The following is a 19,171-nucleotide window of genomic DNA, read 5'->3' as shown; positions in this document are numbered from 1 at the left end:
TAATCTACTGTAATGACCATAAGGTGCGAAATTGCAGTAAATATCTCAGTTTGAGGGAGATTGTGCTAACCAAGTTCGCCAGGAAGTCTTTGAAAACGACAAAACAGTACGAATCGGCAGATATGTTCTGAAATACGTCAGCGCCTGTTGTTGTGTAGCGGTGTACAATTCCCACTTCGATATGTAATTATAAATTTATTCTTTAGTCGTCTCGTCTCGTCTCCTCATCTCCTGCAGACGTTTCTTGTGCTTGCGCTGTTATATGGGCCACGACCCGAGCGGCAGCGAGCGGCAGTCGAGCAAAGTCGGGACAAGTCGGGACGGGGACAGGGACAGGAATGGTGCGAATGCACTGCAAATTACGCAAACACCTCGTCTGAGGCGAGGCGAGGCGAGGCGAGGCGAAGAAGCTCACATCGCCAGCAGTGGCGCCCTCCAACAACACTCTGCCACACCCCGCACAGGCCATACGCCGGTCGGCCGCGCGCCAGCCCTCCTGCGCTGGACACCAGGGACAAGATGCGTCTTCCGCGAGTGTCGAAGGCTGCACGCGCCAAGCGGATGACAGGAGGTGCAACGAGAAGCTGCGCGTCTCACACACACGGCGGCGCGCCCGCTAATTCGGCAGTCGCTCTGCTGGCACGTCGGATTGCGGAAGGAAGTGCTTACAATTGCAATTCTGTTCGTGTTTTATGTTGTAAAGTTGTTAGCTTGTAACGGTGTAATGTTAATAAATAAATTTATAAATCTCACAACAACAACAAAAATACACGAAGCGCGTCCTTCCGGCTCATAAGTTTTGGAACTCAGGAATGCGTTCGCGCTAACGTGACGAATTGTCAATAAAAAAGAATGCGGCTGCTTTCGACCGAAAAGTATGATTTTGTGTGTGTTGGGATAAGAACCGAATGCGAATTCTGCCATGCGCCTACATTATATGGGCGCCAACGGCCATACCATGTTGAGTACACCGGTTCTCGTCCGATAACCGAAGTTAAGCAACATCGGGCGTGGTTAGTACTTGGATGGGTGACCACCTGGGAACACCACGTGCTGTTGGCTCCCTTTCATTTACTTTTTTTTTTTTTTATACCGCCTTCTTTCCATACCACCGTTCTGTTGTGACAAAGATTCTTGCTTAAGCATTTTAATCTACTGTAATGACCATAAGGTGCGAAATTGCAGTAAATATCTCAGTTTGAGGGAGATTGTGCTAACCAAGTTCGCCAGGAAGTCTTTGAAAACGACAAAACAGTACGAATCGGCAGATATGTTCTGAAATACGTCAGCGCCTGTTGTTGTGTAGCGGTGTACAATTCCCACTTCGATATGTAATTATAAATTTATTCTTTAGTCGTCTCGTCTCGTCTCCTCATCTCCTGCAGACGTTTCTTGTGCTTGCGCTGTTATATGGGCCACGACCCGAGCGGCAGCGAGCGGCAGTCGAGCAAAGTCGGGACAAGTCGGGACGGGGACAGGGACAGGAATGGTGCGAATGCACTGCAAATTACGCAAACACCTCGTCTGAGGCGAGGCGAGGCGAGGCGAGGCGAAGAAGCTCACATCGCCAGCAGTGGCGCCCTCCAACAACACTCTGCCACACCCCGCACAGGCCATACGCCGGTCGGCCGCGCGCCAGCCCTCCTGCGCTGGACACCAGGGACAAGATGCGTCTTCCGCGAGTGTCGAAGGCTGCACGCGCCAAGCGGATGACAGGAGGTGCAACGAGAAGCTGCGCGTCTCACACACACGGCGGCGCGCCCGCTAATTCGGCAGTCGCTCTGCTGGCACGTCGGATTGCGGAAGGAAGTGCTTACAATTGCAATTCTGTTCGTGTTTTATGTTGTAAAGTTGTTAGCTTGTAACGGTGTAATGTTAATAAATAAATTTATAAATCTCACAACAACAACAAAAATACACGAAGCGCGTCCTTCCGGCTCATAAGTTTTGGAACTCAGGAATGCGTTCGCGCTAACGTGACGAATTGTCAATAAAAAAGAATGCGGCTGCTTTCGACCGAAAAGTATGATTTTGTGTGTGTTGGGATAAGAACCGAATGCGAATTCTGCCATGCGCCTACATTATATGGGCGCCAACGGCCATACCATGTTGAGTACACCGGTTCTCGTCCGATAACCGAAGTTAAGCAAAATCGGGCGTGGTTAGTACTTGGATGGGTGACCACCTGGGAACACCACGTGCTGTTGGCTCCCTTTCATTTACTTTTTTTTTTTTTTATACCGCCTTCTTTCCATACCACCGTTCTGTTGTGACAAAGATTCTTGCTTAAGCATTTTAATCTACTGTAATGACCATAAGGTGCGAAATTGCAGTAAATATCTCAGTTTGAGGGAGATTGTGCTAACCAAGTTCGCCAGGAAGTCTTTGAAAACGACAAAACAGTACGAATCGGCAGATATGTTCTGAAATACGTCAGCGCCTGTTGTTGTGTAGCGGTGTACAATTCCCACTTCGATATGTAATTATAAATTTATTCTTTAGTCGTCTCGTCTCGTCTCCTCATCTCCTGCAGACGTTTCTTGTGCTTGCGCTGTTATATGGGCCACGACCCGAGCGGCAGCGAGCGGCAGTCGAGCAAAGTCGGGACAAGTCGGGACGGGGACAGGGACAGGAATGGTGCGAATGCACTGCAAATTACGCAAACACCTCGTCTGAGGCGAGGCGAGGCGAGGCGAGGCGAAGAAGCTCACATCGCCAGCAGTGGCGCCCTCCAACAACACTCTGCCACACCCCGCACAGGCCATACGCCGGTCGGCCGCGCGCCAGCCCTCCTGCGCTGGACACCAGGGACAAGATGCGTCTTCCGCGAGTGTCGAAGGCTGCACGCGCCAAGCGGATGACAGGAGGTGCAACGAGAAGCTGCGCGTCTCACACACACGGCGGCGCGCCCGCTAATTCGGCAGTCGCTCTGCTGGCACGTCGGATTGCGGAAGGAAGTGCTTACAATTGCAATTCTGTTCGTGTTTTATGTTGTAAAGTTGTTAGCTTGTAACGGTGTAATGTTAATAAATAAATTTATAAATCTCACAACAACAACAAAAATACACGAAGCGCGTCCTTCCGGCTCATAAGTTTTGGAACTCAGGAATGCGTTCGCGCTAACGTGACGAATTGTCAATAAAAAAGAATGCGGCTGCTTTCGACCGAAAAGTATGATTTTGTGTGTGTTGGGATAAGAACCGAATGCGAATTCTGCCATGCGCCTACATTATATGGGCGCCAACGGCCATACCATGTTGAGTACACCGGTTCTCGTCCGATAACCGAAGTTAAGCAACATCGGGCGTGGTTAGTACTTGGATGGGTGACCACCTGGGAACACCACGTGCTGTTGGCTCCCTTTCATTTACTTTTTTTTTTTTTTATACCGCCTTCTTTCCATACCACCGTTCTGTTGTGACAAAGATTCTTGCTTAAGCATTTTAATCTACTGTAATGACCATAAGGTGCGAAATTGCAGTAAATATCTCAGTTTGAGGGAGATTGTGCTAACCAAGTTCGCCAGGAAGTCTTTGAAAACGACAAAACAGTACGAATCGGCAGATATGTTCTGAAATACGTCAGCGCCTGTTGTTGTGTAGCGGTGTACAATTCCCACTTCGATATGTAATTATAAATTTATTCTTTAGTCGTCTCGTCTCGTCTCCTCATCTCCTGCAGACGTTTCTTGTGCTTGCGCTGTTATATGGGCCACGACCCGAGCGGCAGCGAGCGGCAGTCGAGCAAAGTCGGGACAAGTCGGGACGGGGACAGGGACAGGAATGGTGCGAATGCACTGCAAATTACGCAAACACCTCGTCTGAGGCGAGGCGAGGCGAGGCGAGGCGAAGAAGCTCACATCGCCAGCAGTGGCGCCCTCCAACAACACTCTGCCACACCCCGCACAGGCCATACGCCGGTCGGCCGCGCGCCAGCCCTCCTGCGCTGGACACCAGGGACAAGATGCGTCTTCCGCGAGTGTCGAAGGCTGCACGCGCCAAGCGGATGACAGGAGGTGCAACGAGAAGCTGCGCGTCTCACACACACGGCGGCGCGCCCGCTAATTCGGCAGTCGCTCTGCTGGCACGTCGGATTGCGGAAGGAAGTGCTTACAATTGCAATTCTGTTCGTGTTTTATGTTGTAAAGTTGTTAGCTTGTAACGGTGTAATGTTAATAAATAAATTTATAAATCTCACAACAACAACAAAAATACACGAAGCGCGTCCTTCCGGCTCATAAGTTTTGGAACTCAGGAATGCGTTCGCGCTAACGTGACGAATTGTCAATAAAAAAGAATGCGGCTGCTTTCGACCGAAAAGTATGATTTTGTGTGTGTTGGGATAAGAACCGAATGCGAATTCTGCCATGCGCCTACATTATATGGGCGCCAACGGCCATACCATGTTGAGTACACCGGTTCTCGTCCGATAACCGAAGTTAAGCAACATCGGGCGTGGTTAGTACTTGGATGGGTGACCACCTGGGAACACCACGTGCTGTTGGCTCCCTTTCATTTACTTTTTTTTTTTTTTATACCGCCTTCTTTCCATACCACCGTTCTGTTGTGACAAAGATTCTTGCTTAAGCATTTTAATCTACTGTAATGACCATAAGGTGCGAAATTGCAGTAAATATCTCAGTTTGAGGGAGATTGTGCTAACCAAGTTCGCCAGGAAGTCTTTGAAAACGACAAAACAGTACGAATCGGCAGATATGTTCTGAAATACGTCAGCGCCTGTTGTTGTGTAGCGGTGTACAATTCCCACTTCGATATGTAATTATAAATTTATTCTTTAGTCGTCTCGTCTCGTCTCCTCATCTCCTGCAGACGTTTCTTGTGCTTGCGCTGTTATATGGGCCACGACCCGAGCGGCAGCGAGCGGCAGTCGAGCAAAGTCGGGACAAGTCGGGACGGGGACAGGGACAGGAATGGTGCGAATGCACTGCAAATTACGCAAACACCTCGTCTGAGGCGAGGCGAGGCGAGGCGAGGCGAAGAAGCTCACATCGCCAGCAGTGGCGCCCTCCAACAACACTCTGCCACACCCCGCACAGGCCATACGCCGGTCGGCCGCGCGCCAGCCCTCCTGCGCTGGACACCAGGGACAAGATGCGTCTTCCGCGAGTGTCGAAGGCTGCACGCGCCAAGCGGATGACAGGAGGTGCAACGAGAAGCTGCGCGTCTCACACACACGGCGGCGCGCCCGCTAATTCGGCAGTCGCTCTGCTGGCACGTCGGATTGCGGAAGGAAGTGCTTACAATTGCAATTCTGTTCGTGTTTTATGTTGTAAAGTTGTTAGCTTGTAACGGTGTAATGTTAATAAATAAATTTATAAATCTCACAACAACAACAAAAATACACGAAGCGCGTCCTTCCGGCTCATAAGTTTTGGAACTCAGGAATGCGTTCGCGCTAACGTGACGAATTGTCAATAAAAAAGAATGCGGCTGCTTTCGACCGAAAAGTATGATTTTGTGTGTGTTGGGATAAGAACCGAATGCGAATTCTGCCATGCGCCTACATTATATGGGCGCCAACGGCCATACCATGTTGAGTACACCGGTTCTCGCCCGATAACCGAAGTTAAGCAACATCGGGCGTGGTTAGTACTTGGATGGGTGACCACCTGGGAACACCACGTGCTGTTGGCTCCCTTTCATTTACTTTTTTTTTTTTTTATACCGCCTTCTTTCCATACCACCGTTCTGTTGTGACAAAGATTCTTGCTTAAGCATTTTAATCTACTGTAATGACCATAAGGTGCGAAATTGCAGTAAATATCTCAGTTTGAGGGAGATTGTGCTAACCAAGTTCGCCAGGAAGTCTTTGAAAACGACAAAACAGTACGAATCGGCAGATATGTTCTGAAATACGTCAGCGCCTGTTGTTGTGTAGCGGTGTACAATTCCCACTTCGATATGTAATTATAAATTTATTCTTTAGTCGTCTCGTCTCGTCTCCTCATCTCCTGCAGACGTTTCTTGTGCTTGCGCTGTTATATGGGCCACGACCCGAGCGGCAGCGAGCGGCAGTCGAGCAAAGTCGGGACAAGTCGGGACGGGGACAGGGACAGGAATGGTGCGAATGCACTGCAAATTACGCAAACACCTCGTCTGAGGCGAGGCGAGGCGAGGCGAGGCGAAGAAGCTCACATCGCCAGCAGTGGCGCCCTCCAACAACACTCTGCCACACCCCGCACAGGCCATACGCCGGTCGGCCGCGCGCCAGCCCTCCTGCGCTGGACACCAGGGACAAGATGCGTCTTCCGCGAGTGTCGAAGGCTGCACGCGCCAAGCGGATGACAGGAGGTGCAACGAGAAGCTGCGCGTCTCACACACACGGCGGCGCGCCCGCTAATTCGGCAGTCGCTCTGCTGGCACGTCGGATTGCGGAAGGAAGTGCTTACAATTGCAATTCTGTTCGTGTTTTATGTTGTAAAGTTGTTAGCTTGTAACGGTGTAATGTTAATAAATAAATTTATAAATCTCACAACAACAACAAAAATACACGAAGCGCGTCCTTCCGGCTCATAAGTTTTGGAACTCAGGAATGCGTTCGCGCTAACGTGACGAATTGTCAATAAAAAAGAATGCGGCTGCTTTCGACCGAAAAGTATGATTTTGTGTGTGTTGGGATAAGAACCGAATGCGAATTCTGCCATGCGCCTACATTATATGGGCGCCAACGGCCATACCATGTTGAGTACACCGGTTCTCGTCCGATAACCGAAGTTAAGCAACATCGGGCGTGGTTAGTACTTGGATGGGTGACCACCTGGGAACACCACGTGCTGTTGGCTCCCTTTCATTTACTTTTTTTTTTTTTTATACCGCCTTCTTTCCATACCACCGTTCTGTTGTGACAAAGATTCTTGCTTAAGCATTTTAATCTACTGTAATGACCATAAGGTGCGAAATTGCAGTAAATATCTCAGTTTGAGGGAGATTGTGCTAACCAAGTTCGCCAGGAAGTCTTTGAAAACGACAAAACAGTACGAATCGGCAGATATGTTCTGAAATACGTCAGCGCCTGTTGTTGTGTAGCGGTGTACAATTCCCACTTCGATATGTAATTATAAATTTATTCTTTAGTCGTCTCGTCTCGTCTCCTCATCTCCTGCAGACGTTTCTTGTGCTTGCGCTGTTATATGGGCCACGACCCGAGCGGCAGCGAGCGGCAGTCGAGCAAAGTCGGGACAAGTCGGGACGGGGACAGGGACAGGAATGGTGCGAATGCACTGCAAATTACGCAAACACCTCGTCTGAGGCGAGGCGAGGCGAGGCGAGGCGAAGAAGCTCACATCGCCAGCAGTGGCGCCCTCCAACAACACTCTGCCACACCCCGCACAGGCCATACGCCGGTCGGCCGCGCGCCAGCCCTCCTGCGCTGGACACCAGGGACAAGATGCGTCTTCCGCGAGTGTCGAAGGCTGCACGCGCCAAGCGGATGACAGGAGGTGCAACGAGAAGCTGCGCGTCTCACACACACGGCGGCGCGCCCGCTAATTCGGCAGTCGCTCTGCTGGCACGTCGGATTGCGGAAGGAAGTGCTTACAATTGCAATTCTGTTCGTGTTTTATGTTGTAAAGTTGTTAGCTTGTAACGGTGTAATGTTAATAAATAAATTTATAAATCTCACAACAACAACAAAAATACACGAAGCGCGTCCTTCCGGCTCATAAGTTTTGGAACTCAGGAATGCGTTCGCGCTAACGTGACGAATTGTCAATAAAAAAGAATGCGGCTGCTTTCGACCGAAAAGTATGATTTTGTGTGTGTTGGGATAAGAACCGAATGCGAATTCTGCCATGCGCCTACATTATATGGGCGCCAACGGCCATACCATGTTGAGTACACCGGTTCTCGTCCGATAACCGAAGTTAAGCAACATCGGGCGTGGTTAGTACTTGGATGGGTGACCACCTGGGAACACCACGTGCTGTTGGCTCCCTTTCATTTACTTTTTTTTTTTTTTATACCGCCTTCTTTCCATACCACCGTTCTGTTGTGACAAAGATTCTTGCTTAAGCATTTTAATCTACTGTAATGACCATAAGGTGCGAAATTGCAGTAAATATCTCAGTTTGAGGGAGATTGTGCTAACCAAGTTCGCCAGGAAGTCTTTGAAAACGACAAAACAGTACGAATCGGCAGATATGTTCTGAAATACGTCAGCGCCTGTTGTTGTGTAGCGGTGTACAATTCCCACTTCGATATGTAATTATAAATTTATTCTTTAGTCGTCTCGTCTCGTCTCCTCATCTCCTGCAGACGTTTCTTGTGCTTGCGCTGTTATATGGGCCACGACCCGAGCGGCAGCGAGCGGCAGTCGAGCAAAGTCGGGACAAGTCGGGACGGGGACAGGGACAGGAATGGTGCGAATGCACTGCAAATTACGCAAACACCTCGTCTGAGGCGAGGCGAGGCGAGGCGAGGCGAAGAAGCTCACATCGCCAGCAGTGGCGCCCTCCAACAACACTCTGCCACACCCCGCACAGGCCATACGCCGGTCGGCCGCGCGCCAGCCCTCCTGCGCTGGACACCAGGGACAAGATGCGTCTTCCGCGAGTGTCGAAGGCTGCACGCGCCAAGCGGATGACAGGAGGTGCAACGAGAAGCTGCGCGTCTCACACACACGGCGGCGCGCCCGCTAATTCGGCAGTCGCTCTGCTGGCACGTCGGATTGCGGAAGGAAGTGCTTACAATTGCAATTCTGTTCGTGTTTTATGTTGTAAAGTTGTTAGCTTGTAACGGTGTAATGTTAATAAATAAATTTATAAATCTCACAACAACAACAAAAATACACGAAGCGCGTCCTTCCGGCTCATAAGTTTTGGAACTCAGGAATGCGTTCGCGCTAACGTGACGAATTGTCAATAAAAAAGAATGCGGCTGCTTTCGACCGAAAAGTATGATTTTGTGTGTGTTGGGATAAGAACCGAATGCGAATTCTGCCATGCGCCTACATTATATGGGCGCCAACGGCCATACCATGTTGAGTACACCGGTTCTCGTCCGATAACCGAAGTTAAGCAACATCGGGCGTGGTTAGTACTTGGATGGGTGACCACCTGGGAACACCACGTGCTGTTGGCTCCCTTTCATTTACTTTTTTTTTTTTTTATACCGCCTTCTTTCCATACCACCGTTCTGTTGTGACAAAGATTCTTGCTTAAGCATTTTAATCTACTGTAATGACCATAAGGTGCGAAATTGCAGTAAATATCTCAGTTTGAGGGAGATTGTGCTAACCAAGTTCGCCAGGAAGTCTTTGAAAACGACAAAACAGTACGAATCGGCAGATATGTTCTGAAATACGTCAGCGCCTGTTGTTGTGTAGCGGTGTACAATTCCCACTTCGATATGTAATTATAAATTTATTCTTTAGTCGTCTCGTCTCGTCTCCTCATCTCCTGCAGACGTTTCTTGTGCTTGCGCTGTTATATGGGCCACGACCCGAGCGGCAGCGAGCGGCAGTCGAGCAAAGTCGGGACAAGTCGGGACGGGGACAGGGACAGGAATGGTGCGAATGCACTGCAAATTACGCAAACACCTCGTCTGAGGCGAGGCGAGGCGAGGCGAGGCGAAGAAGCTCACATCGCCAGCAGTGGCGCCCTCCAACAACACTCTGCCACACCCCGCACAGGCCATACGCCGGTCGGCCGCGCGCCAGCCCTCCTGCGCTGGACACCAGGGACAAGATGCGTCTTCCGCGAGTGTCGAAGGCTGCACGCGCCAAGCGGATGACAGGAGGTGCAACGAGAAGCTGCGCGTCTCACACACACGGCGGCGCGCCCGCTAATTCGGCAGTCGCTCTGCTGGCACGTCGGATTGCGGAAGGAAGTGCTTACAATTGCAATTCTGTTCGTGTTTTATGTTGTAAAGTTGTTAGCTTGTAACGGTGTAATGTTAATAAATAAATTTATAAATCTCACAACAACAACAAAAATACACGAAGCGCGTCCTTCCGGCTCATAAGTTTTGGAACTCAGGAATGCGTTCGCGCTAACGTGACGAATTGTCAATAAAAAAGAATGCGGCTGCTTTCGACCGAAAAGTATGATTTTGTGTGTGTTGGGATAAGAACCGAATGCGAATTCTGCCATGCGCCTACATTATATGGGCGCCAACGGCCATACCATGTTGAGTACACCGGTTCTCGTCCGATAACCGAAGTTAAGCAACATCGGGCGTGGTTAGTACTTGGATGGGTGACCACCTGGGAACACCACGTGCTGTTGGCTCCCTTTCATTTACTTTTTTTTTTTTTATACCGCCTTCTTTCCATACCACCGTTCTGTTGTGACAAAGATTCTTGCTTAAGCATTTTAATCTACTGTAATGACCATAAGGTGCGAAATTGCAGTAAATATCTCAGTTTGAGGGAGATTGTGCTAACCAAGTTCGCCAGGAAGTCTTTGAAAACGACAAAACAGTACGAATCGGCAGATATGTTCTGAAATACGTCAGCGCCTGTTGTTGTGTAGCGGTGTACAATTCCCACTTCGATATGTAATTATAAATTTATTCTTTAGTCGTCTCGTCTCGTCTCCTCATCTCCTGCAGACGTTTCTTGTGCTTGCGCTGTTATATGGGCCACGACCCGAGCGGCAGCGAGCGGCAGTCGAGCAAAGTCGGGACAAGTCGGGACGGGGACAGGGACAGGAATGGTGCGAATGCACTGCAAATTACGCAAACACCTCGTCTGAGGCGAGGCGAGGCGAGGCGAGGCGAAGAAGCTCACATCGCCAGCAGTGGCGCCCTCCAACAACACTCTGCCACACCCCGCACAGGCCATACGCCGGTCGGCCGCGCGCCAGCCCTCCTGCGCTGGACACCAGGGACAAGATGCGTCTTCCGCGAGTGTCGAAGGCTGCACGCGCCAAGCGGATGACAGGAGGTGCAACGAGAAGCTGCGCGTCTCACACACACGGCGGCGCGCCCGCTAATTCGGCAGTCGCTCTGCTGGCACGTCGGATTGCGGAAGGAAGTGCTTACAATTGCAATTCTGTTCGTGTTTTATGTTGTAAAGTTGTTAGCTTGTAACGGTGTAATGTTAATAAATAAATTTATAAATCTCACAACAACAACAAAAATACACGAAGCGCGTCCTTCCGGCTCATAAGTTTTGGAACTCAGGAATGCGTTCGCGCTAACGTGACGAATTGTCAATAAAAAAGAATGCGGCTGCTTTCGACCGAAAAGTATGATTTTGTGTGTGTTGGGATAAGAACCGAATGCGAATTCTGCCATGCGCCTACATTATATGGGCGCCAACGGCCATACCATGTTGAGTACACCGGTTCTCGCCCGATAACCGAAGTTAAGCAACATCGGGCGTGGTTAGTACTTGGATGGGTGACCACCTGGGAACACCACGTGCTGTTGGCTCCCTTTCATTTACTTTTTTTTTTTTTTATACCGCCTTCTTTCCATACCACCGTTCTGTTGTGACAAAGATTCTTGCTTAAGCATTTTAATCTACTGTAATGACCATAAGGTGCGAAATTGCAGTAAATATCTCAGTTTGAGGGAGATTGTGCTAACCAAGTTCGCCAGGAAGTCTTTGAAAACGACAAAACAGTACGAATCGGCAGATATGTTCTGAAATACGTCAGCGCCTGTTGTTGTGTAGCGGTGTACAATTCCCACTTCGATATGTAATTATAAATTTATTCTTTAGTCGTCTCGTCTCGTCTCCTCATCTCCTGCAGACGTTTCTTGTGCTTGCGCTGTTATATGGGCCACGACCCGAGCGGCAGCGAGCGGCAGTCGAGCAAAGTCGGGACAAGTCGGGACGGGGACAGGGACAGGAATGGTGCGAATGCACTGCAAATTACGCAAACACCTCGTCTGAGGCGAGGCGAGGCGAGGCGAGGCGAAGAAGCTCACATCGCCAGCAGTGGCGCCCTCCAACAACACTCTGCCACACCCCGCACAGGCCATACGCCGGTCGGCCGCGCGCCAGCCCTCCTGCGCTGGACACCAGGGACAAGATGCGTCTTCCGCGAGTGTCGAAGGCTGCACGCGCCAAGCGGATGACAGGAGGTGCAACGAGAAGCTGCGCGTCTCACACACACGGCGGCGCGCCCGCTAATTCGGCAGTCGCTCTGCTGGCACGTCGGATTGCGGAAGGAAGTGCTTACAATTGCAATTCTGTTCGTGTTTTATGTTGTAAAGTTGTTAGCTTGTAACGGTGTAATGTTAATAAATAAATTTATAAATCTCACAACAACAACAAAAATACACGAAGCGCGTCCTTCCGGCTCATAAGTTTTGGAACTCAGGAATGCGTTCGCGCTAACGTGACGAATTGTCAATAAAAAAGAATGCGGCTGCTTTCGACCGAAAAGTATGATTTTGTGTGTGTTGGGATAAGAACCGAATGCGAATTCTGCCATGCGCCTACATTATATGGGCGCCAACGGCCATACCATGTTGAGTACACCGGTTCTCGTCCGATAACCGAAGTTAAGCAACATCGGGCGTGGTTAGTACTTGGATGGGTGACCACCTGGGAACACCACGTGCTGTTGGCTCCCTTTCATTTACTTTTTTTTTTTTTTATACCGCCTTCTTTCCATACCACCGTTCTGTTGTGACAAAGATTCTTGCTTAAGCATTTTAATCTACTGTAATGACCATAAGGTGCGAAATTGCAGTAAATATCTCAGTTTGAGGGAGATTGTGCTAACCAAGTTCGCCAGGAAGTCTTTGAAAACGACAAAACAGTACGAATCGGCAGATATGTTCTGAAATACGTCAGCGCCTGTTGTTGTGTAGCGGTGTACAATTCCCACTTCGATATGTAATTATAAATTTATTCTTTAGTCGTCTCGTCTCGTCTCCTCATCTCCTGCAGACGTTTCTTGTGCTTGCGCTGTTATATGGGCCACGACCCGAGCGGCAGCGAGCGGCAGTCGAGCAAAGTCGGGACAAGTCGGGACGGGGACAGGGACAGGAATGGTGCGAATGCACTGCAAATTACGCAAACACCTCGTCTGAGGCGAGGCGAGGCGAGGCGAGGCGAAGAAGCTCACATCGCCAGCAGTGGCGCCCTCCAACAACACTCTGCCACACCCCGCACAGGCCATACGCCGGTCGGCCGCGCGCCAGCCCTCCTGCGCTGGACACCAGGGACAAGATGCGTCTTCCGCGAGTGTCGAAGGCTGCACGCGCCAAGCGGATGACAGGAGGTGCAACGAGAAGCTGCGCGTCTCACACACACGGCGGCGCGCCCGCTAATTCGGCAGTCGCTCTGCTGGCACGTCGGATTGCGGAAGGAAGTGCTTACAATTGCAATTCTGTTCGTGTTTTATGTTGTAAAGTTGTTAGCTTGTAACGGTGTAATGTTAATAAATAAATTTATAAATCTCACAACAACAACAAAAATACACGAAGCGCGTCCTTCCGGCTCATAAGTTTTGGAACTCAGGAATGCGTTCGCGCTAACGTGACGAATTGTCAATAAAAAAGAATGCGGCTGCTTTCGACCGAAAAGTATGATTTTGTGTGTGTTGGGATAAGAACCGAATGCGAATTCTGCCATGCGCCTACATTATATGGGCGCCAACGGCCATACCATGTTGAGTACACCGGTTCTCGTCCGATAACCGAAGTTAAGCAACATCGGGCGTGGTTAGTACTTGGATGGGTGACCACCTGGGAACACCACGTGCTGTTGGCTCCCTTTCATTTACTTTTTTTTTTTTTTATACCGCCTTCTTTCCATACCACCGTTCTGTTGTGACAAAGATTCTTGCTTAAGCATTTTAATCTACTGTAATGACCATAAGGTGCGAAATTGCAGTAAATATCTCAGTTTGAGGGAGATTGTGCTAACCAAGTTCGCCAGGAAGTCTTTGAAAACGACAAAACAGTACGAATCGGCAGATATGTTCTGAAATACGTCAGCGCCTGTTGTTGTGTAGCGGTGTACAATTCCCACTTCGATATGTAATTATAAATTTATTCTTTAGTCGTCTCGTCTCGTCTCCTCATCTCCTGCAGACGTTTCTTGTGCTTGCGCTGTTATATGGGCCACGACCCGAGCGGCAGCGAGCGGCAGTCGAGCAAAGTCGGGACAAGTCGGGACGGGGACAGGGACAGGAATGGTGCGAATGCACTGCAAATTACGCAAACACCTCGTCTGAGGCGAGGCGAGGCGAGGCGAGGCGAAGAAGCTCACATCGCCAGCAGTGGCGCCCTCCAACAACACTCTGCCACACCCCGCACAGGCCATACGCCGGTCGGCCGCGCGCCAGCCCTCCTGCGCTGGACACCAGGGACAAGATGCGTCTTCCGCGAGTGTCGAAGGCTGCACGCGCCAAGCGGATGACAGGAGGTGCAACGAGAAGCTGCGCGTCTCACACACACGGCGGCGCGCCCGCTAATTCGGCAGTCGCTCTGCTGGCACGTCGGATTGCGGAAGGAAGTGCTTACAATTGCAATTCTGTTCGTGTTTTATGTTGTAAAGTTGTTAGCTTGTAACGGTGTAATGTTAATAAATAAATTTATAAATCTCACAACAACAACAAAAATACACGAAGCGCGTCCTTCCGGCTCATAAGTTTTGGAACTCAGGAATGCGTTCGCGCTAACGTGACGAATTGTCAATAAAAAAGAATGCGGCTGCTTTCGACCGAAAAGTATGATTTTGTGTGTGTTGGGATAAGAACCGAATGCGAATTCTGCCATGCGCCTACATTATATGGGCGCCAACGGCCATACCATGTTGAGTACACCGGTTCTCGTCCGATAACCGAAGTTAAGCAACATCGGGCGTGGTTAGTACTTGGATGGGTGACCACCTGGGAACACCACGTGCTGTTGGCTCCCTTTCATTTACTTTTTTTTTTTTTTATACCGCCTTCTTTCCATACCACCGTTCTGTTGTGACAAAGATTCTTGCTTAAGCATTTTAATCTACTGTAATGACCATAAGGTGCGAAATTGCAGTAAATATCTCAGTTTGAGGGAGATTGTGCTAACCAAGTTCGCCAGGAAGTCTTTGAAAACGACAAAACAGTACGAATCGGCAGATATGTTCTGAAATACGTCAGCGCCTGTTGTTGTGTAGCGGTGTACAATTCCCACTTCGATATGTAATTATAAATTTATTCTTTAGTCGTCTCGTCTCGTCTCCTCATCTCCTGCAGACGTTTCTTGTGCTTGCGCTGTTATATGGGCCACGACCCGAGCGGCAGCGAGCGGCAGTCGAGCAAAGTCGGGACAAGTCGGGACGGGGACAGGGACAGGAATGGTGCGAATGCACTGCAAATTACGCAAACACCTCGTCTAGGCGAGGCGAGGCGAGGCGAGGCGAGGCGAAGAAGCTCACATCGCCAGCAGTGGCGCCCTCCAACAACACTCTGCCACACCCCGCACAGGCCATACGCCGGTCGGCCGCGCGCCAGCCCTCCTGCGCTGGACACCAGGGACAAGATGCGTCTTCCGCGAGTGTCGAAGGCTGCACGCGCCAAGCGGATGACAGGAGGTGCAACGAGAAGCTGCGCGTCTCACACACACGGCGGCGCGCCCGCTAATTCGGCAGTCGCTCTGCTGGCACGTCGGATTGCGGAAGGAAGTGCTTACAATTGCAATTCTGTTCGTGTTTTATGTTGTAAAGTTGTTAGCTTGTAACGGTGTAATGTTAATAAATAAATTTATAAATCTCACAACAACAACAAAAATACACGAAGCGCGTCCTTCCGGCTCATAAGTTTTGGAACTCAGGAATGCGTTCGCGCTAACGTGACGAATTGTCAATAAAAAAGAATGCGGCTGCTTTCGACCGAAAAGTATGATTTTGTGTGTGTTGGGATAAGAACCGAATGCGAATTCTGCCATGCGCCTACATTATATGGGCGCCAACGGCCATACCATGTTGAGTACACCGGTTCTCGTCCGATAACCGAAGTTAAGCAACATCGGGCGTGGTTAGTACTTGGATGGGTGGACCACCTGGGAACACCACGTGCTGTTGGCTCCCTTTCATTTACTTTTTTTTTTTTTATACCGCCTTCTTTCCATACCACCGTTCTGTTGTGACAAAGATTCTTGCTTAAGCATTTTAATCTACTGTAATGACCATAAGGTGCGAAATTGCAGTAAATATCTCAGTTTGAGGGAGATTGTGCTAACCAAGTTCGCCAGGAAGTCTTTGAAAACGACAAAACAGTACGAATCGGCAGATATGTTCTGAAATACGTCAGCGCCTGTTGTTGTGTAGCGGTGTACAATTCCCACTTCGATATGTAATTATAAATTTATTCTTTAGTCGTCTCGTCTCGTCTCCTCATCTCCTGCAGACGTTTCTTGTGCTTGCGCTGTTATATGGGCCACGACCCGAGCGGCAGCGAGCGGCAGTCGAGCAAAGTCGGGACAAGTCGGGACGGGGACAGGGACAGGAATGGTGCGAATGCACTGCAAATTACGCAAACACCTCGTCTGAGGCGAGGCGAGGCGAGGCGAGGCGAAGAAGCTCACATCGCCAGCAGTGGCGCCCTCCAACAACACTCTGCCACACCCCGCACAGGCCATACGCCGGTCGGCCGCGCGCCAGCCCTCCTGCGCTGGACACCAGGGACAAGATGCGTCTTCCGCGAGTGTCGAAGGCTGCACGCGCCAAGCGGATGACAGGAGGTGCAACGAGAAGCTGCGCGTCTCACACACACGGCGGCGCGCCCGCTAATTCGGCAGTCGCTCTGCTGGCACGTCGGATTGCGGAAGGAAGTGCTTACAATTGCAATTCTGTTCGTGTTTTATGTTGTAAAGTTGTTAGCTTGTAACGGTGTAATGTTAATAAATAAATTTATAAATCTCACAACAACAACAAAAATACACGAAGCGCGTCCTTCCGGCTCATAAGTTTTGGAACTCAGGAATGCGTTCGCGCTAACGTGACGAATTGTCAATAAAAAAGAATGCGGCTGCTTTCGACCGAAAAGTATGATTTTGTGTGTGTTGGGATAAGAACCGAATGCGAATTCTGCCATGCGCCTACATTATATGGGCGCCAACGGCCATACCATGTTGAGTACACCGGTTCTCGTCCGATAACCGAAGTTAAGCAACATCGGGCGTGGTTAGTACTTGGATGGGTGACCACCTGGGAACACCACGTGCTGTTGGCTCCCTTTCATTTACTTTTTTTTTTTTTTTATACCGCCTTCTTTCCATACCACCGTTCTGTTGTGACAAAGATTCTTGCTTAAGCATTTTAATCTACTGTAATGACCATAAGGTGCGAAATTGCAGTAAATATCTCAGTTTGAGGGAGATTGTGCTAACCAAGTTCGCCAGGAAGTCTTTGAAAACGACAAAACAGTACGAATCGGCAGATATGTTCTGAAATACGTCAGCGCCTGTTGTTGTGTAGCGGTGTACAATTCCCACTTCGATATGTAATTATAAATTTATTCTTTAGTCGTCTCGTCTCGTCTCCTCATCTCCTGCAGACGTTTCTTGTGCTTGCGCTGTTATATGGGCCACGACCCGAGCGGCAGCGAGCGGCAGTCGAGCAAAGTCGGGACAAGTCGGGACGGGGACAGGGACAGGAATGGTGCGAATGCACTGCAAATTACGCAAACACCTCGTCTGAGGCGAGGCGAGGCGAGGCGAGGCGAAGAAGCTCACATCGCCAGCAGTGGCGCCCTCCAACAACACTCTGCCACACCCCGCACAGGCCATACGCCGGTCGGCCGCGCGCCAGCCCTCCTGCGCTGGACACCAGGGACAAGATGCGTCTTCCGCGAGTGTCGAAGGCTGCACGCGCCAAGCGGATGACAGGAGGTGCAACGAGAAGCTGCGCGTCTCACACACACGGCGGCGCGCCCGCTAATTCGGCAGTCGCTCTGCTGGCACGTCGGATTGCGGAAGGAAGTGCTTACAATTGCAATTCTGTTCGTGTTTTATGTTGTAAAGTTGTTAGCTTGTAACGGTGTAATGTTAATAAATAAATTTATAAATCTCACAACAACAACAAAAATACACGAAGCGCGTCCTTCCGGCTCATAAGTTTTGGAACTCAGGAATGCGTTCGCGCTAACGTGACGAATTGTCAATAAAAAAGAATGCGGCTGCTTTCGACCGAAAAGTATGATTTTGTGTGTGTTGGGATAAGAAACCGAATGCGAATTCTGCCATGCGCCTACATTATATGGGCGCCAACGGCCATACCATGTTGAGTACACCGGTTCTCGTCCGATAACCGAAGTTAAGCAACATCGGGCGTGGTTAGTACTTGGATGGGTGACCACCTGGGAACACCACGTGCTGTTGGCTCCCTTTCATTTACTTTTTTTTTTTTTTATACCGCCTTCTTTCCATACCACCGTTCTGTTGTGACAAAGATTCTTGCTTAAGCATTTTAATCTACTGTAATGACCATAAGGTGCGAAATTGCAGTAAATATCTCAGTTTGAGGGAGATTGTGCTAACCAAGTTCGCCAGGAAGTCTTTGAAAACGACAAAACAGTACGAATCGGCAGATATGTTCTGAAATACGTCAGCGCCTGTTGTTGTGTAGCGGTGTACAATTCCCACTTCGATATGTAATTATAAATTTATTCTTTAGTCGTCTCGTCTCGTCTCCTCATCTCCTGCAGACGTTTCTTGTGCTTGCGCTGTTATATGGGCCACGACCCGAGCGGCAGCGAGCGGCAGTCGAGCAAAGTCGGGACAAGTCGGGACGGGGACAGGGACAGGAATGGTGCGAATGCACTGCAAATTACGCAAACACCTCGTCTGAGGCGAGGCGAGGCGAGGCGAGGCGAGGCGAAGAAGCTCACATCGCCAGCAGTGGCGCCCTCCAACAACACTCTGCCACACCCCGCACAGGCCATACGCCGGTCGGCCGCGCGCCAGCCAACACCTCGGTGCCTGGCGTGCTGTGTTTACCTCGTGCGACTGGGCCGGCGGCACCTCGCGTGTCGTCTGCTCCCTCTTCCTTGTTGCTTTCTTTCTTTCTATTGAACTGTAAGTAATGGATATCGTTTACGATGAAAGTGAAGAGCGACAGAATAATATTCAGTGCGAGTTTGATCGTTCCGTAGAGAAACCTTCGGCTTTCGAGATCCATCGTTGGTTGCTTGAGGACTTGATGTTGTCTACTACTGATGTGCTCGGTATTCAGTTCGATACGTTTTTAAATTCTGTGTTCTTGAAAC

The 19,171-nt window shown here is 50.0% G+C and overlaps 16 non-coding genes across 16 annotated transcripts; all 16 read left to right on the top strand.

Annotated features, from left to right (window-relative positions):
* Positions 1 to 943: 943 nt before the first annotated feature.
* On the top strand, positions 944 to 1,062 carry LOC124592860. The gene has a single exon (XR_006977624.1). It is a non-coding gene; the product is annotated as a 5S ribosomal RNA (ribosomal RNA).
* Positions 1,063 to 2,091: 1,029 nt separating this feature from the next.
* Positions 2,092 to 2,210, top strand: LOC124592883. The gene has a single exon (XR_006977646.1). It is a non-coding gene; the product is annotated as a 5S ribosomal RNA (ribosomal RNA).
* A 1,029-nt stretch (positions 2,211 to 3,239) lies between these two features.
* On the top strand, positions 3,240 to 3,358 carry LOC124592859. The gene has a single exon (XR_006977623.1). It is a non-coding gene; the product is annotated as a 5S ribosomal RNA (ribosomal RNA).
* Positions 3,359 to 4,387: 1,029 nt separating this feature from the next.
* On the top strand, positions 4,388 to 4,506 carry LOC124592858. Its single transcript, XR_006977622.1, has one exon. It is a non-coding gene; the product is annotated as a 5S ribosomal RNA (ribosomal RNA).
* A 1,029-nt stretch (positions 4,507 to 5,535) lies between these two features.
* LOC124592890 lies at positions 5,536 to 5,654 on the top strand. The gene has a single exon (XR_006977652.1). It is a non-coding gene; the product is annotated as a 5S ribosomal RNA (ribosomal RNA).
* Positions 5,655 to 6,683: 1,029 nt separating this feature from the next.
* LOC124592857 lies at positions 6,684 to 6,802 on the top strand. Its single transcript, XR_006977621.1, has one exon. It is a non-coding gene; the product is annotated as a 5S ribosomal RNA (ribosomal RNA).
* A 1,029-nt stretch (positions 6,803 to 7,831) lies between these two features.
* Positions 7,832 to 7,950, top strand: LOC124592856. The gene has a single exon (XR_006977620.1). It is a non-coding gene; the product is annotated as a 5S ribosomal RNA (ribosomal RNA).
* Positions 7,951 to 8,979: 1,029 nt separating this feature from the next.
* Positions 8,980 to 9,098, top strand: LOC124592854. The gene has a single exon (XR_006977619.1). It is a non-coding gene; the product is annotated as a 5S ribosomal RNA (ribosomal RNA).
* Positions 9,099 to 10,127: 1,029 nt separating this feature from the next.
* Positions 10,128 to 10,246, top strand: LOC124592853. The gene has a single exon (XR_006977618.1). It is a non-coding gene; the product is annotated as a 5S ribosomal RNA (ribosomal RNA).
* Positions 10,247 to 11,274: 1,028 nt separating this feature from the next.
* On the top strand, positions 11,275 to 11,393 carry LOC124592889. Its single transcript, XR_006977651.1, has one exon. It is a non-coding gene; the product is annotated as a 5S ribosomal RNA (ribosomal RNA).
* A 1,029-nt stretch (positions 11,394 to 12,422) lies between these two features.
* Positions 12,423 to 12,541, top strand: LOC124592896. The gene has a single exon (XR_006977658.1). It is a non-coding gene; the product is annotated as a 5S ribosomal RNA (ribosomal RNA).
* A 1,029-nt stretch (positions 12,542 to 13,570) lies between these two features.
* Positions 13,571 to 13,689, top strand: LOC124592888. The gene has a single exon (XR_006977650.1). It is a non-coding gene; the product is annotated as a 5S ribosomal RNA (ribosomal RNA).
* Positions 13,690 to 14,718: 1,029 nt separating this feature from the next.
* LOC124592876 lies at positions 14,719 to 14,837 on the top strand. The gene has a single exon (XR_006977639.1). It is a non-coding gene; the product is annotated as a 5S ribosomal RNA (ribosomal RNA).
* A 1,033-nt stretch (positions 14,838 to 15,870) lies between these two features.
* Positions 15,871 to 15,990, top strand: LOC124592895. Its single transcript, XR_006977657.1, has one exon. It is a non-coding gene; the product is annotated as a 5S ribosomal RNA (ribosomal RNA).
* Positions 15,991 to 17,018: 1,028 nt separating this feature from the next.
* LOC124592864 lies at positions 17,019 to 17,137 on the top strand. Its single transcript, XR_006977628.1, has one exon. It is a non-coding gene; the product is annotated as a 5S ribosomal RNA (ribosomal RNA).
* Positions 17,138 to 18,168: 1,031 nt separating this feature from the next.
* Positions 18,169 to 18,287, top strand: LOC124592852. The gene has a single exon (XR_006977617.1). It is a non-coding gene; the product is annotated as a 5S ribosomal RNA (ribosomal RNA).
* The last annotated feature ends 884 nt before the right edge of the window (positions 18,288 to 19,171 follow it).

The sequence above is a fragment of the Schistocerca americana genome, unplaced genomic scaffold (assembly GCF_021461395.2).
Source record: "Schistocerca americana isolate TAMUIC-IGC-003095 unplaced genomic scaffold, iqSchAmer2.1 HiC_scaffold_957, whole genome shotgun sequence".
Lineage (NCBI taxonomy): Eukaryota > Metazoa > Arthropoda > Insecta > Orthoptera > Acrididae > Schistocerca > Schistocerca americana.
The sequence above is the reverse complement of the archived record's forward strand: the minus strand, read 5'-3'. Positions and strand labels throughout refer to the sequence as shown.